The 15212-nt window shown below is 37.2% G+C and overlaps 1 protein-coding gene across 4 annotated transcripts in view; it reads left to right on the top strand.

The window, feature by feature from the left end:
• The first annotated feature begins 1814 nt into the window (after positions 1 to 1814).
• ZBTB5 (zinc finger and BTB domain containing 5) overlaps positions 1815 to 15212 on the top strand; it is a 41904-nt gene continuing 28506 nt past the window's right edge. For 2 of the 4 annotated variants that reach the window (XR_004229321.1, XM_031937099.1), the window contains exon 1: positions 10737 to 13693. The gene's annotated coding sequence lies outside the window, so the exon portion shown is untranslated. Of the gene's footprint in view, positions 1973 to 2119; positions 2284 to 10736; positions 13694 to 15212 lie in introns of those variants that run through there. The other 2 variants (XM_031937098.1, XM_031937094.1) reach the window with 2 other exon arrangements.

Here is a 15212-nt window from a genome sequence, read left to right on the forward strand (position 1 = left end):
AATAGCTATTTTATTTTTAAATTTTGTTACGAAAAATATGCATGGGTAATTTTTCAACATTGACCCTTGCAAAACCTTGTGTTCCAAATTTTCCCCTCCTTCCCTCCACGATCTCCCCTAGATGGAAGGTAGTTCAATACACCTTAAATTTGTTAAAATGTGTTAAATCCAATATATGTATACATATTCGTACAGTTATCTTGAATAGCTGCTATTTATATGGAGCTTTAAGATTATTATCCATATCTTACACATTTAGTAAATGCTTACTATATACCAAAAAATTTCAGTGGATGCAAAAATAAAAGCCAGGACAGTCCTTGACCTTAAGGATCTTACATTCTAACGGAGTCGGGGGCAGGGGGAACAGTACTTTTAGGGACTGGTGAACAAAGAAAGGTATTTTGGTTAGCGTGGGTGAAAGAAACTAAAGGGGTAGCCCATTGTTCTGGGCTATCTCGCTGTTCTTGCATAAGACCCTCCATCTCCCAGCATTTTCATTGGCTGCAGGAACGCCGTCTCCTCATTCCCACCTTCTCGGAAGTTCTAGCTAAAATTCCCTTTCCTGATCCCCTTTCATCCTTTCCCTGTTGATTAATTCCAACATTTCTGTGTCTTACTTATACAAAGTTATTTGCTTGTTATCTCTGTTATTAATTAGACTCCTTTAAAGTTATTAGTTCCTTGAATTAATTTTTTTTTTTTTGCCTGTATCTTCTCAGACCTCAGCAAAATATCGGGCACGTATTAAGAGCTTAATAAACGATTATTCACTGACGTCCATTGTCATCAAAGACCTTACTATTCCTGGAACAAACTCTAGGCGCTTAATAAATGTTTATCGGGCACGTATTAAGAGCTTAATAAATGATTATTCATTGACGTCCATTGTCATCAAAGACCTTACTATTCCTGGAACAAACTCTAGGCGCTTAATAAATGTTTATTGACTAAATGGCAAGAGGCAGCCCCTTGGTCGGTTACGTCAGTTTCTCAAACAAAAAAGAAACTCTCCGGCTTAACGAATGCATTTCGATCCGCTCCATTACACGGGCACGGTCACACACGGACATAGATGTACATATTCACGTTCCCAAAGTCCACAAGGTGGCAACGCAGTTCCCGGACTATCCGAAACTCGGCGGATTCCCGGGCTCGGGGCAGCGCTGAGAGGCTCACATGCCATCCCAGGACTGAGCGAGGCTGAGCCCGGGCGGCGACCCCAGCAGCAGCCCGAGGCACCCCGAGGGTGACGCCTCAGGGAGAAATGACGCTCCGCCCCAGGTACCAAGCCTTTTGTGAGCCCGGGACCGGGTTCGGCCGCCAGCCAGAAACAGCGATTGTGATTGGTGGGGATTAAAAAAAAAGAAGAAGAAAGCCAGTTCCCTCAAAGTAGGGATGGATCAATTTATGACTGGTTGCATTCCCCGGGTCTTGTTTGGGCATCCAATCCAGCAGCCGTTTATTGATAATCTCCCTGTCCAGATAACAGCCCAATGGGGGCATTCTAACTCGGACTGTGATTGGTCCGAGGGAATTCCGTTTCCAGCAGTAGTAAACACACCGCGACTCTCGAGACCTAGGATTGGCTAGCACCGAGGCTCTCGGAATAAATCACACCAGGTCGAGTCCCTTTCCTCGGCCCGCCTTGGCCCCACCCTCTCCCCCTGGTGATTGGTTGCTGCGTAAGCAGTGGGAACTGGGGAGATGAGATTGCCGAATGTCACTTCCTGTGGCCGCCGCCGCCTCAGTTTCACAACGCCGCAGAGAGAAGGGACTGGAGAGTGCTGGGGCGGGTGGGGGGGAGGGCCGACGTGGGGAGGGGGGATGGGTGGGTGGAGAAGACGAACCCACCCCTGAGGCAGCGGCCTGCCGAGTGACCGCCAGCCCCTCCTTCTTCCTTTACGGCCGTACCGGGTCGGATCTGAGTCGCCGCCGACAAGCGGAGCTGAAGGGGCGGGGCTCGGCTCAGGCAAGGCGACCCCCAGCCGCGGGAGGGGCGGGGAGGGTGAGGCGGAGGTGGAAGGGGGGAGGAGGAAGCTGAGGAAGGAGGAGGGAAGAGGGAGGAGGTTAGCCTCGTGGTGACTGGGGGGGGCGGGGGGAGAAAGAGGGGGTCGGGAACGCGCTCGAAGCTGCTTCACGCGCGGGCGGGCTTCGTGTGTGCACGGCGGTTAGACTGGGAGGAGGAGGGGGAGTTGCTCGCTGGGAAAGCGCACAAGTGCGAGGAGAGCCGCGCGGTCTCACGGACGGACGGCCTGGCTGTCAGTCGGGCTTTGTTTTGGCGTGAGTGTGGTTGTCAGCTTTCCGCCCCGAGGGCTCCGCGGGTCTGACTAGTTCTGTGACTGGGGGATGGATGGGAGGGAAGTGGGAGGGAGGTAAGAGGGAGAGAAGGAGGGAGGGGAGGTTCGTACAGACGGTACTTTTGCGCAAGCGCAGTGGGAAACAGACAAGATTTGTGCTCCAGACACTGGGCTGGAGGGGTAACAAGGAAAGGGAACCCTAGGACCAGTATTCAATATATTTCTTCTCTTTGGGGGTAGAGTGCTTCCCCCCACAAGTGCTGCAGCTTTTAGATTTTCTTAGGTGACATTTGGTTAAAACTGAAGGTTTTAAATGATGTGATTTAAGAGAGCCTTGTATAGACTATGGATTGGTGGTGAGTAAAGGATCGTCTTGTTGGCTGGGTGTGGGTATGGCAGGTTGGCCCCTCATCCTCTCCATCTAGCCTGGTGTTTATTTTTTTCCGGTGAGCAACTGTAATACGTAGGGAATGCAGGTTAGAACCGATCTTACTCCTTGCTTTGTGAAGGTTAATTTACATTTTACTTCAAAAGGTAGATGACAGTCATGAAAAGAAAAATTTGAGGCTCTTGAACGGCAAGGCCAGCTTTTGGAATTTTTTTTTTTTTTTTTTTAAGATCTACCATGTCTTGAATATAAAAAAATGAGAAGCGTCAGGATAATTCTTTCATTTGGTACTATTTCTGAATCCTAAGAAGAGTATTATTGAGTACCGTCGGACTTATCTCTGATTAAATGTTGCAGTGCTGTAGTAGTGTTGGGAAAATAAACCATCCTTGTACCATTTGTTATTTTGAATGGGATTTTTAGACTTTTATGAGGAGGAGCTAATGTAAATTTCCTTAAACCTTGAGAATGGGAGTGGTTGGCGGTGTTGACTGTGGACTGGTGGGGTAGTCTGTAGGGGAAGTGGAGCCAAGAATCGGTGTTGACTGAGAAGTCCCTGAGTGGAATGGAGGAGGAGCTGCTACTCCCAGCTCTTGCATCTCAGTGAGTCTGAGCAAAACTTAAAGAAGGGGGAGAACCGTGGTAGTAGTGTCCATTTTGGAAATTTGCCAGGCAAGTCTTAGAGACCCTTGGAGGGAGAGCTCTGGGAGGATATTAATTATTCCTTGGAAACTGCTGATGTAGGAATTTGGAGTGAATGTGTATTGATTCTAAAGATGGTTTGGAGGGGTTGCGCTTTTGAATATTAACTATAATTTCAACGTATTTTCTGTGATTTAGAAAGGCAGCATATGATGAAGTGGGTAGAGTTGGCCTTGGGGTCGGAAATATTTGTACTAGCTGAGTTATTGTGAGCAAGTCAGTTAATGTCTCAGTACTCTAGGGAAGGAATTAAAACTAGAAATCTCAGACTGCCTGCGCTTGTAGAGAATTAGATGAAATTCCAAATCCAGTCCCTATCCTTATTATGTTTTTTCCAAAATTTTTTTTTTTCAGTTGACAGGTATTTATTTCCCTCTCTCTCACTTTCCTCCCATTGGGGAGGAAAAAGAAAACAAAAAGAATATCTTGATGATAAATAGACATAGTCAAGCAAAACAAATTCTGGGATTGACTTTATCCAAAAATGAATAATCTACTGAACATAATTGAGTAGTTCATCTCTCTCAGGAAATAGCATTCTTCCTCATCAGAAGTCTGGAATCATGGTTGGTCATTTCATTGATCAGAATTCTTAAATCTTTCAAAATTGTTTTTACATTGTTTTTGTTATATAAATTATTCACTTAGTTCTGTTCACTTTACTGTCAGTTCACACAAATTTCTCTGAAACGTGTCAATTTCATTACATTCATATGCCATAATTTATTCAACCATTTCTTAATTGATGGACTGTCCTCTATTTTCTAGTTCTTTGGTACTTTATAAAATGCTGCTCTATTTTTAGACACATAGTCCTTTTCCTGTTTTGTAGATTTTTTTGGGGGGGTAATAAGCCCAATAGTTACCCCTGTTTCATAAGATATCCCTGTATCTTAAGATAAACTTTTTTCTTTCAGGAATTGAATGGTTCCCCAAAAAGTCCATTTATTTGAACTGACCTACTAGGGTCAGTTAGACATAATTCTTTGTGACTAACTTTATTATTTAGCCAAACTGCCCAGTTTGCTGTTCTCCTAATAGGAAATTCCATCTTTTCTCAGATTGCTTTTGCAAAGGCTGTCTGATCCCCACACAAAATATTCTCTCTTCACCTCTTGAAATTCAGGGCCCCTTTCAGAGCTGAGTTCAAGTGTTACTTCCTCCACAAGATGAGGCTACAGTTGTTGGTTCCCTCTTCCCTCATCACTTTTTGTGTCTCTCTGCTACTACTCAGACTAGGAATTGCTTTATCTTCACTTATATAATAAAAGATCGGTTATGTTGATATCTATTTTAGTCCACTTTATTTGGTTCATTCAGGTTAATTGTGTTAACATCTGAAAGAAGTCTAAAGACCTACAATTTAAGAAAATAAATATTTTGAGGTCATTTCTTTCAAAAGGAAATATTATAGAATATTTTTAGCATATAGAACAACAGTAGTAAGTTGTTGTATAACTATAGTTTTCCAATCAAATTACTTTTCTTGTAAATACTTGAAATACTTGTGTATTAAATTTCAAATCTCTCAAGAGCCTTAAGGTAGATAGTAAAATAACTATCATCATTTAAAAGGTGAAAAATAAGCTCATAGAAATGAAGCAATTTGCAGTGGTTGATAAAGGTTTGGGATACTTCATGGTTACTGAAATGTATGTAAATAGAGTCTTAATATTCAGCAAACTTGTCATAATGTAGCATAGAATCTGATATCCTCAGACTTAGTAAGATATATAAATGCCTCACATTCAGTGAGATAACAAAGCCTTCTATATGTTTGGGATTAAGTCTTGACACCCTATTAGCTTTCCAGTTTACTAAAAAGTACATAGTAATATATATATTTTTTCTTTTATCTGAGTGATTTTTACTTTAAGTATTGGTCAGGTTTGGAAAAACTAATTTGTGTTAGTGTAGCAGGTGGGATGAAATGTAATACTACACTGCACCTTTTGTTTAAGTATAAATGAACTTCAAATGTGTTGAAAGACCAGCTGTCTCTGCAAAATGAACTATTGCCCTTTAACAGTTGTTTTCATCAGTGATTTATATCTCTTGGGCCTCAGACTCAATTTATAAGGTATTTTTCATTTTTATTTGATTAGAACAACATTCTTCTAGTTCCTATTAGCCATTATAATTTTTCTGAATATTCAGATCAGGAATATTCACACAAATTAGATATAATAATAGTTTACATTTATAGTTCAGTGTCTTCATTTATATTTTCTGATTTGATCTTTAAACTATCAAATCAACATTTATTTGATCCCTACTCTATGTCAAACATTGTACCCTAGGCACTGGGGCTATAAAGACAAAAAAATGAAACAAAAAAAGCTTACTTTCTGTTGGAGAGACAACATGCACATATATAAATATATAGAATAGAGGCAGGAGTGTTGTTTAGGGGAGGACACTTAACAGCTTATAGAATTAAGAAAAGCTTCACTGTAGAAGTTGGACTTTAAAGAAAACTGTCAGTTCTAAGAGGTGGAAATGAAGAAGGAAATAACGTTTGAGGAAGGGAGAAGGCTTGTGCAAAGGCATGAAGATAGATATGGTCCATTGGGTGTGAGGAACAGAAAAAACGTTATTTTGGCTGGAGGTCAGTTTCTATTTGACCCTAAGAATAAAAGTAAGCCAGTAATAATAATAAAATAATAAATTCTTATATAACATTCACTTTGTGTCAGGCCTTATGCTAAGTACTTTTTATCTTATTTGATACACTGTGAAAGCAAGTATCCCCCATTTTACAGCTGAAGAAAAAGAGGCAATGTAAAGTAATTTGTCCAGGGTCACACAGCTACTGCCAGAAAAAATTTGAATAAAATCTTCCTGATACCACACCTAGTGTTCTATCTACTGAACTACCTAGCTATCTAATGAATATTTGAATAGGCAATTTAATATGGTTATACTTGTGTTTAGGAAAATTACTTTGGTAGCTGTATTGGAGATGGACTAAAGAGAAGAGAGACATAAGACAAAGAGACCAAGGGGCTATTGTAGTAGTCAAAGTATGGACTGTTTTTTTTAGAGTTGAGAGGTGTGGAATTCTTTGGATTATCTTGATGTGTGACAATGGGAACATATGCTCTGGCAAGTTTTCTCAAATCAGAAAAGCTTCAACTGTGTGTTCCTTGTGATTTATATCTGTAGGCTGAGAACCAGCCTATTTCTTTTAGAGAAGCTCATCACTAGGTTGATAAGGAATTCTAGTCACAACACCTTTTAAAACGTTTGTGCTAAGCTAAGTAAGATATACATGCCTGTTATATATACTTATATGTATATTATATATATATATATATATATTATACATATATGTGTATAGTAACAATACATGTTATTGAAGAGACTGTCCATGCTGATAATGTTGCAGATTCTTAAAATGTTGACATGAGTAAGATAAAGTGAAAAAAATCCTGGGCCTCTTTTTTTTTTTCCTATACCACATATCTTGGTAACCTCATTATTTCCCATTGGTTCAGATCTATCTATCTGTCTGTCTTTCTATCTATCCAGGGCTTATTATGATGTAAAAAAATTTTCCCATTAAGACTGTGAACTCTTTGAGAGCTCTCTTTTACCATTTCTTGTGTCCTCAGTGCTTAGCATAATACCTGGCACATAATAGGTATATAATGTTTACTAATTGAATGGTCTCACTCTTGAACACTAATCCCGATGAGCTAACATCCACTGTTTAATGTACATTCCTCCATGGCTAGACCTTTAACATCTCAAACTTAGCTTGTCCAAAGCAGAATTGCCTCCCTAAACCTGACCCAACTCCATGCTTACCCATTTCCATTGAGAGTACCTTTATTCTTCCAGTAACCTAAGTTAATATCTTAGTCATTCTTGATTCTTCTTCCTTCATTCTTCATTTCCCATATTCCATCAGTTGCCAAATCTTGTTGGCAATTGTATAGCATTTCTCACATTCTCATACAAGTCCCCTTCTTTCTACTTCTATAGCTGTTGACCTAGTTTAGCCTTCTTAATTGGTCTCTCTATTTCCAGTTCCTTTCTTTAATTCATCTATCAAAATCATCATCCTAAACACATCCTAATCAAAAACACATCCTTTTAAAACACATGACCATGTCTGTCCCCTGCTTGGAAATATACAGTGATTCCCCCTCCTCACCCCCCCCATTCCTTTTAGAATGAAATCTTAATGTTTACAGACTTAACTTCATATTACTCATCTTCGTACAATGGACATTCCAACCAAATTGAATTATTTGTTGTTTCCTGAATTTGACATTCCTTTGCCTAAATCTGTGCTTTTGCATAGGCTTTTTCCCGTATCTGGCATGTTCTTTTTTGTCCCCTACATTTGTTAGAGTACGTAGAACCATCTGCTAGAAGTATTTCCTGATCCCCCATCGAAGAAAATCATTAATAGTCTACTCTGAATTTTTAATACATCTACCAGAAACTATTAATTCATCATTATAAATTAAAGTTTATTCTTAAGATATCTAAATCAAATAAATCTCTTTTTTGCTAAGACATTTCTCTAACATAAGACATTTCAAAGTAACATGTATAGGAATTTTGAACAAGGAAAGTGTCACAATATATGAATAGAGTTTGTGCTTAATATTTTACTTTATTTAATATACATCAGTTTTCAAAGTGTGGTTTGGGAACGAACCTCTGGGTATCTGTGAGACTTATTTAGGAGCTGGATAAGGACAAAAACAATTTTCATAATATTACTAAGACATTATTTTCTTTTTTCTCCTTATTCATTCTCTTCTGAATGTGTACTAGACTTTTCCAGAGGCAGCATAACTTGAGTTAAAAATTTAGCTGCAGACATGAAGACTGAGTTAAAACTTTGTCTGCAGAATTGTACTTTAGGCTTACTAATGGAGGATTCTCTAGACATGACTAGACTTAAGAGTATGAGAACTAATATATCATTGAAGCTCTTTTGTCTGAATCCTTGGTAACAAACACTTATGTATTGAAATATTTAAAGTATTGAATAATTTTTGAATTTCTTGGTTTAGAAAAAACTATTGACACTTGCACTGAAGGTCCAAAAATGGTGGTGGGTAAAACTGCTAGCTAAGGAATCAAGGCAGTGGCATCACACTGTACTGGTTGTCACATTCTTCATTTCCACATACTTGCAGTTTAAGAAAAAAACTGGCTTCATTTAAGAATTCTCTTGATTAAGCAATAAAAATGATTAACTTTATTAAATTTCAATCCTTCTGTACATGCTGCTTTATTAATATTCTGTGTGATGAAATGAGACGTATATATAAAGCATTCCTGCTGCACACCATAATGATTATCTTGAGGCAAAGTACTCATTTGAATTATGAGATGAACTAGCTGCTTTTTTTTCTTGGAACACTATTTTTACTTGTAAGAATACTTACAAACTAAAGTTATTCAGACTTGAGTATTAGGAAGGTATTTTTAGAGTATTTGTGACCAATCACAAAATTTAAACTTTCTAGAGAAAATTATAATTTTGGAAAACTTGTATCTGCTGCTGTGAACTTCATAACTTTTAAATAAAGACATGTCTGATGTTTTTACTCAATTAAGCAGTATTTTCCAAATGATAGATGCTTGATATTACAAAATGTATAAAAGAGCAATTAAAAGTGCAAGTTAAAGTAATGGATTTTAATGTAACAATTAAAAAATTTATTGATATACTTGCAGATTTCAACTAACCTTTAAGAAATTACCATTTGTCGAATTTTGGTGTATTATGAAAGAATGATGTCCACATTTTATCTGAAAAAAGACTGGTTTTGTGGGACGTAATTGGGGTTAAGTGATTTACATAGGTCATATAAAACTAGTAAGTGTCTGATGAATTTTAACTCAGATCCTCTAGACTCCAGGGTTGATGCTCTGTGAAAATATTATCAAAATATTCCCTTTTCTAACTACATGTGTATATTAAGTTGAATTTTCCTCATAGACTTCACCTGAAACAATATCACAACATATTCAGTACAGAAGCACATATGAAAATTTAGGTTTTTTTCTATTAAGCCAGACATTTAAAGAGATAGGAAAAATGCATAAAACAGGGCTACAATTTCACTAACTTAAAAAAATACTTCTAATAAAATCATATTTGCATTTATCATTTTAAATGAATTAATAAATGTTTTTAAGATTGATCAATTTTAATTTCTAATGCAGTAAATGTAGATGCATATAACTTACATCAACAAAAAACTTGTTCTCCTTTAATTCCTTCTCTACGCTATTCATCTTCTAGCTTTCATGGAAAAGCTTGTTCTCCCCTGATGACATAGTCTTGTAAGTCATTCTTTCCAGTACTGATTTCATTTTCTCTCATACTCTCTGACACATTGGTGAAGGTGAGAGAGTTAAAATATTCTTTGTTCTCCCCATTGCCATTTTCAGGCTCTCCAACTCTCTCTACATCACTTAAGTAAACCTTTAGGGTACTTTTCTTTTTTCACTTAGTTTAGTGCCTGAATCATTCTGTCTTCTGCAACTCCTCTCCTCATACTTGGAAACTTTAAAATACATATTGATACTCAGTACCTAAACTTGCACATTTTATTATTATTATTTTTTATTATTATAGCTTTTTATTTAAAAGATATATGCATGGGTAATTTTTCAGCACTGACCCTTGCAAAACCTTCTGTTCCAACTTTTCCCCTCCTCCCCACCCCCTCCCCTGATGGCAGGTAGACCAATACATGTTAAATATATTAAAGTATATGTTAAATACAATATATATATATATATATATATATATATATATATAATGCATGCATGCATGCATATACATAACATGCAGTTATTTTGCTGCACAAGAAAAATTGGACTTAGAAATAAGGTAAAATTAACCTGAGAAGGAAATAAAAATGCAGACAGAAACAGAGGGATTGGAAATGCTATGTTGTGGTTCACACTCCTTTCCCAGAATTCTTTTGCTGGGTGTAGCTGGTTCTCTTCATTATTGAACAAATGGAATTGATTTGGTTCATCTCATTGTTGAAGAGAGTCATGTCCATCAGAATTGATCATCATATAGTATTGTTGAAATATACAATGGTCTCCTGGTCTTGCTCATTTCACTCAGCATCAGTTCATGTAAGTCTCTCCAGGCCTTTCTGAAATCCTGCTGGTCATTTCTTACCGAACAATAATATTCCATAATATTCATATACCACAATTTATTCAGTCATTCTCCAATTAATGGGCATCCACTCCGTTTCCAGTTTCTGGCCACTACAAACAGAGCTGCCACAAACATTTTTATACATACAGGTCCCTTTCCCTTCTTTATGATCTCTTTGGGATATAAGCCCAGTAGTAACACTGCTGGATCAAAGGGTATGCACAGTTTGATAACTTTTTGAGTATTAAACTTGCACATTTCCCATGAACTACTCTTCTATTCCACCCCATCACAGCTTCAGACAGAAATGCTTTTATATTCTAGCTCTTGCTATCACCCACCAATGTTTTGCTTTAATATTTATGGACTCAGAAGTTCTGATCACAATCTATGGTCATTCTGCCTTCTAAATGGTCTTTGTTCTCCCCGTGACCTTCATTCCCTCAATTTCTTAGTCTTTTCTAGTCCATCACCCATTGTTCCCCTGTCAAATCTCAGCCTTGGACTATTCCCACTGTCCTGTTTGCTTCTACAAACATCATGCCTGAATGAAGGCACAGAAAATCATGAAAATATTCTGACTGGTTCTGCTCCACATTTGTTACATAATCTAATGGGGCTCCCCCTTTTGCAAGGCACTTCTTTTATATGTCTGTAAATAACTTACTATTCTACCTTCCATACCAACTTTTCCAATATTTTCATCCCTTCTCAAACTTTGCACAACTCACTCAGCTAAGAATCTTGCCTCATATTTCGCTAAAAAAAATTGAGCCATTCATCAAGAGTTCCCAATTTTCTCCTGTTCTTTCTTGTCACTGAAATGTCTTCTGCTACTTTGTCCTTCATCCCATCTTAAATCCCTCTACATGAATGGGCGACTTCATTCCATCCTGTCTTTTCCAGCAGAACTGTCCCTCCCCATCATCTGTACTCTTACTTATTTTCAATTTGGTCTGCTGCCTACTTCTGTATTGTGTGCAAATTTTCATGTCTCTCCAAGCCTTTAAAAAAACCTCACTTGATCCATTGGTTCCCAGTTTTTATCATCTTCTCTCCTCCTTTATTACGTTAGAAGGCCAACTAAAGGAGGTTCTTCCATTTCCTTTCTTTTTAACTCTCTTGCAGTCTGGCTTCTCTTCAAAGTTACTTCTGTGGGTTGTGTATTTAATCTTTTTCACCTCTCTACTTACTCAGCACCAAATTGTTTTATGATTGTGACTGTAGTTTGACCTTGTTTCATTGGTATTGCACAGACTGTCACTTTGACTGCCAATTCCGGTGGCCTTTTCTCACTTCAACCTACTTGACCCCACTGCAGATCCTGCTATGAGTCACCTCTTCTTGGTATCTTCTCTCTAGGTTTTTAGGAGAGTCCCCTGATTCTCTTCTATGTGGTCCTCTTTTTTTCTCTTGTATTCTTTGCTATATCTTCATTCAGGTAAATCAGGCTTCCTCAGTACACTGTTCTAGGCACTCTTATCTCTGTACAATATTTACTGTCATCAGCTCCCCTGGATTCAGTTATCATCTTGGTGCTGAAAATTCTCAGCTCTACTTATGGAGTCCAACCTCTCCTCAGACTTCCATTCTCGAATCTCCACCTGCCCATGATACCTTTGAACTTGCTGTCCAGCAAACACCTTATATTGTACATCTTCAGACTGAACAGTTATCTTTTCCCCAAAACTTTCTCTTTTTTCTACCAGCCCTATTACTGGTGAGGGTACAACTATCTTCCAAGTCCTCCAGGTTCACAAACTAGGTGTTATCCTTTTTTCTTTGATCCGTCAGATCCAATCTGTTTGTAAGACCCGTCAGTTTTACCTTTGAAACGTCTTTTGTGTGTGCTTCCTTTCTTCTGGCCTTGCCACCATTCTGGGGCAGGCCATTCATTATTAATTTCCTCAAGCCTCAACTATTGCAATAACTTGTTCTGCCTGCCTCAAAATTTTCCTGACTTTAGTCCATACTTCACTCAGCTCCCACTGGAGTCTTCTAAAGCATGGATCCCAGTGTGTCATGCCTTCTACTTGATAAATTCCAGTGGCTCTCTGTCACCTCCAGAATCAAATATAAAATTGTTTTGTTTTCAAAAGTCCTTCATAACTTGACCCCCAACCCTTTCAGTGACACAAGACACTTCATCTCCAAACTTGGTATTTTTCCTGTCTGATCTCCATGTCTGGAATCTTCTTCCTTTTTTCTTCTCTGGCTTCTGGCTTTATAGGGGCTGTTTATGACTACAATGAAGGAAATTAATAAATTGACAAGACAAAAGATAAACTTGTGATGAGGAATGTAATTATCTATTTGCTTATCTGCTAGAAACTAAAAGCTTTTTTTAGTTTATGATGTGCCTTATTTCTAATTCTCTCATTCCTTCTTGTTTCCTATCTTTCCAAATCCTTAGTTTCTTTCCAAACTCAGCTCAAATCTTTCAACTTCCCTAGAAGACCTTTTCTAATACACTCAGTTAGCATTTTCCCTCTCCCAAATTGTTTTATATTTTATAGATGTATGTCTCCTCTGATAGACTAAGCTCCTTGGTAATAGAGACTGAATTTTCCTTTGTTTTCCCAGTGCCTAACACAGTAACTGGGATGGTTGTTTTCTTGGTAACGCGTCAGTATATAAAATGAGTAATAAAAGAATCTTGAGATATTTAAACTCAAGGACCCAAATAGAGCTACCTGTCACTAAGTTTAGAAGCAAGATTGACAATTAGAATATCACAATGGAAGGGTATATTTTGTTCAAAAATAATATTATATAGTGGGCCTGGGAGACAATATATCAAAAAGATCTGTACCTTCATATACTTCAATTTAAGTGGGATCTGGGATCATGGTGGAGAGAACATTTGGGCAGGGATAAAAGGAAGGTGATAATAGACATATCATTGGGAGAGATAGGACTGCCATTGACTATGGTGAAGGCAGTAGATAAATGTTTCACACAAGTAATAAAACCGATACAGTCGATATTAGTTTGTGAAGGGGGAACTGTAGTTATTTATCTGCTGGAAGCCTCTTACTACTAAAAGGGCATTTGACATATTCCTGACTTTTCTCATTTCTATTTTTTTTCTTTCAGAAGATAGAAGGAGAGATGAGGGGTCGAGGATTGCTTCAGATCATCATGGGCTAAGTAAGCTTTTGAAGTTTGGCCTCAGAGGCCATGTACATAGCATAGTGGAAGGAACACTGGACTTGGTATCACAGAATCCGGGTTCAAATTCCATCTTTGCTAGAAGTGGGCCTTTTTATTTTTATTTTTTTCATTTGTAATGGAGGAGGTTGTTATAGGTGATTTCTAAAATCTCTTTTTTCAGCTTTAAATACTTGATCTTGTGAGTTTAATTGCTATTTATAGATTTGTCAGATAATTTGCTTAGAAATATACTTTTTAAACATAGCCTAGAACTGTTATCTCCCCCTTTTATTTATGTAATTGTTTTTATAGTTTGTCAGAATTTTAGCATCTCTTCTATTTCATTGCTTGTGCTTGAACTTATTTTGTTATCTGTAAAGTTTACAGTTAATTTTTTTTTTCTATATCCTCTTTCCAAGTGGGAAAAAATTATTTTCAGTCACTGGTTTTTCTTCGAGAGTTTTGTTCTAGATTTAGACATGTGGAATGTCAAGTATTCATTGTTGTTCAGTATTTAGTAAAAGAAGGTTTTTCCAAGTATCAAACTATGTTAGCAGTGGTTAAGCAAAAAGCAAACAGGTTGCTAGATATGGGGACATTTTGCTTTGTATGGGCTATATATTTTTTTGAAGAGTGTATAGATTTATTTTTTGGAAATCAGCTCTGTAAATTTAAACTTAGTAGTAGAACTTGTTATTTAAAAAATCCCTATAAGTTATTTTGAAAATGGAAGGAACTTTTAACAATAATTACTACTTAATTCATGTGTAATAAATAATGGATTTTCTTGTTATACTTAAATAAAAAGGGATTTGAAGGCAGATGATTCTAATACTTTTTCTTTGAAAACATTGTATTAAATTTGTTTTTATATAGTTCTACCCTAATTTGTTATTCTGATTCAATTTCTCAAAGTATGTTGCAGATTTTGCAAGCCATATTAATTACTACTTCCTTAAAAATTATTATGCTCCCATATAAATATATATACATATACACACAGATACATACTTATATATGTCCATATCTACTATGTTCATGCACACACACACACACAAATATACACATATATGCTCTTTGGAGTTTCATACAGAATAAGTTAAATAAGTAAAGACACAGCCAGGCCTTTTCCATTTGCTTTTAATTGGTTTGTGCTCACAGAATGCCACCTAATTTTATATTTGGCTAAATAAAACATGTTAAAATCTGCAGGGGGGGAAAAAGCCTTATATAATTGTCTTGTGATTATTTATTCTAATAGTAGTGGAGGAGTAGCAAGAATATTTTTAAAAATCAGTTTATTTAGTTTTAAAATGTGTTTTGTGGTATATTTGACTATATGCTTTAAAATCCCATTGTTAGCATATAAAGAATAAAAAAACATATAAAAGACTAAAAATTCTTCCCATTTAGATAATACTGAGCTAGCATTTTTCTCAATCCTAGTTGTCCGATCTTTCCTTCCCATCTACCAGTCCTTCTGCCCCACAATGTCCTCCTCTTTTCAATATATCCT

This window comes from Sarcophilus harrisii, chromosome 1 (assembly GCF_902635505.1).
Source record: "Sarcophilus harrisii chromosome 1, mSarHar1.11, whole genome shotgun sequence".
Taxonomy (NCBI): Eukaryota; Metazoa; Chordata; class Mammalia; order Dasyuromorphia; family Dasyuridae; genus Sarcophilus; species Sarcophilus harrisii.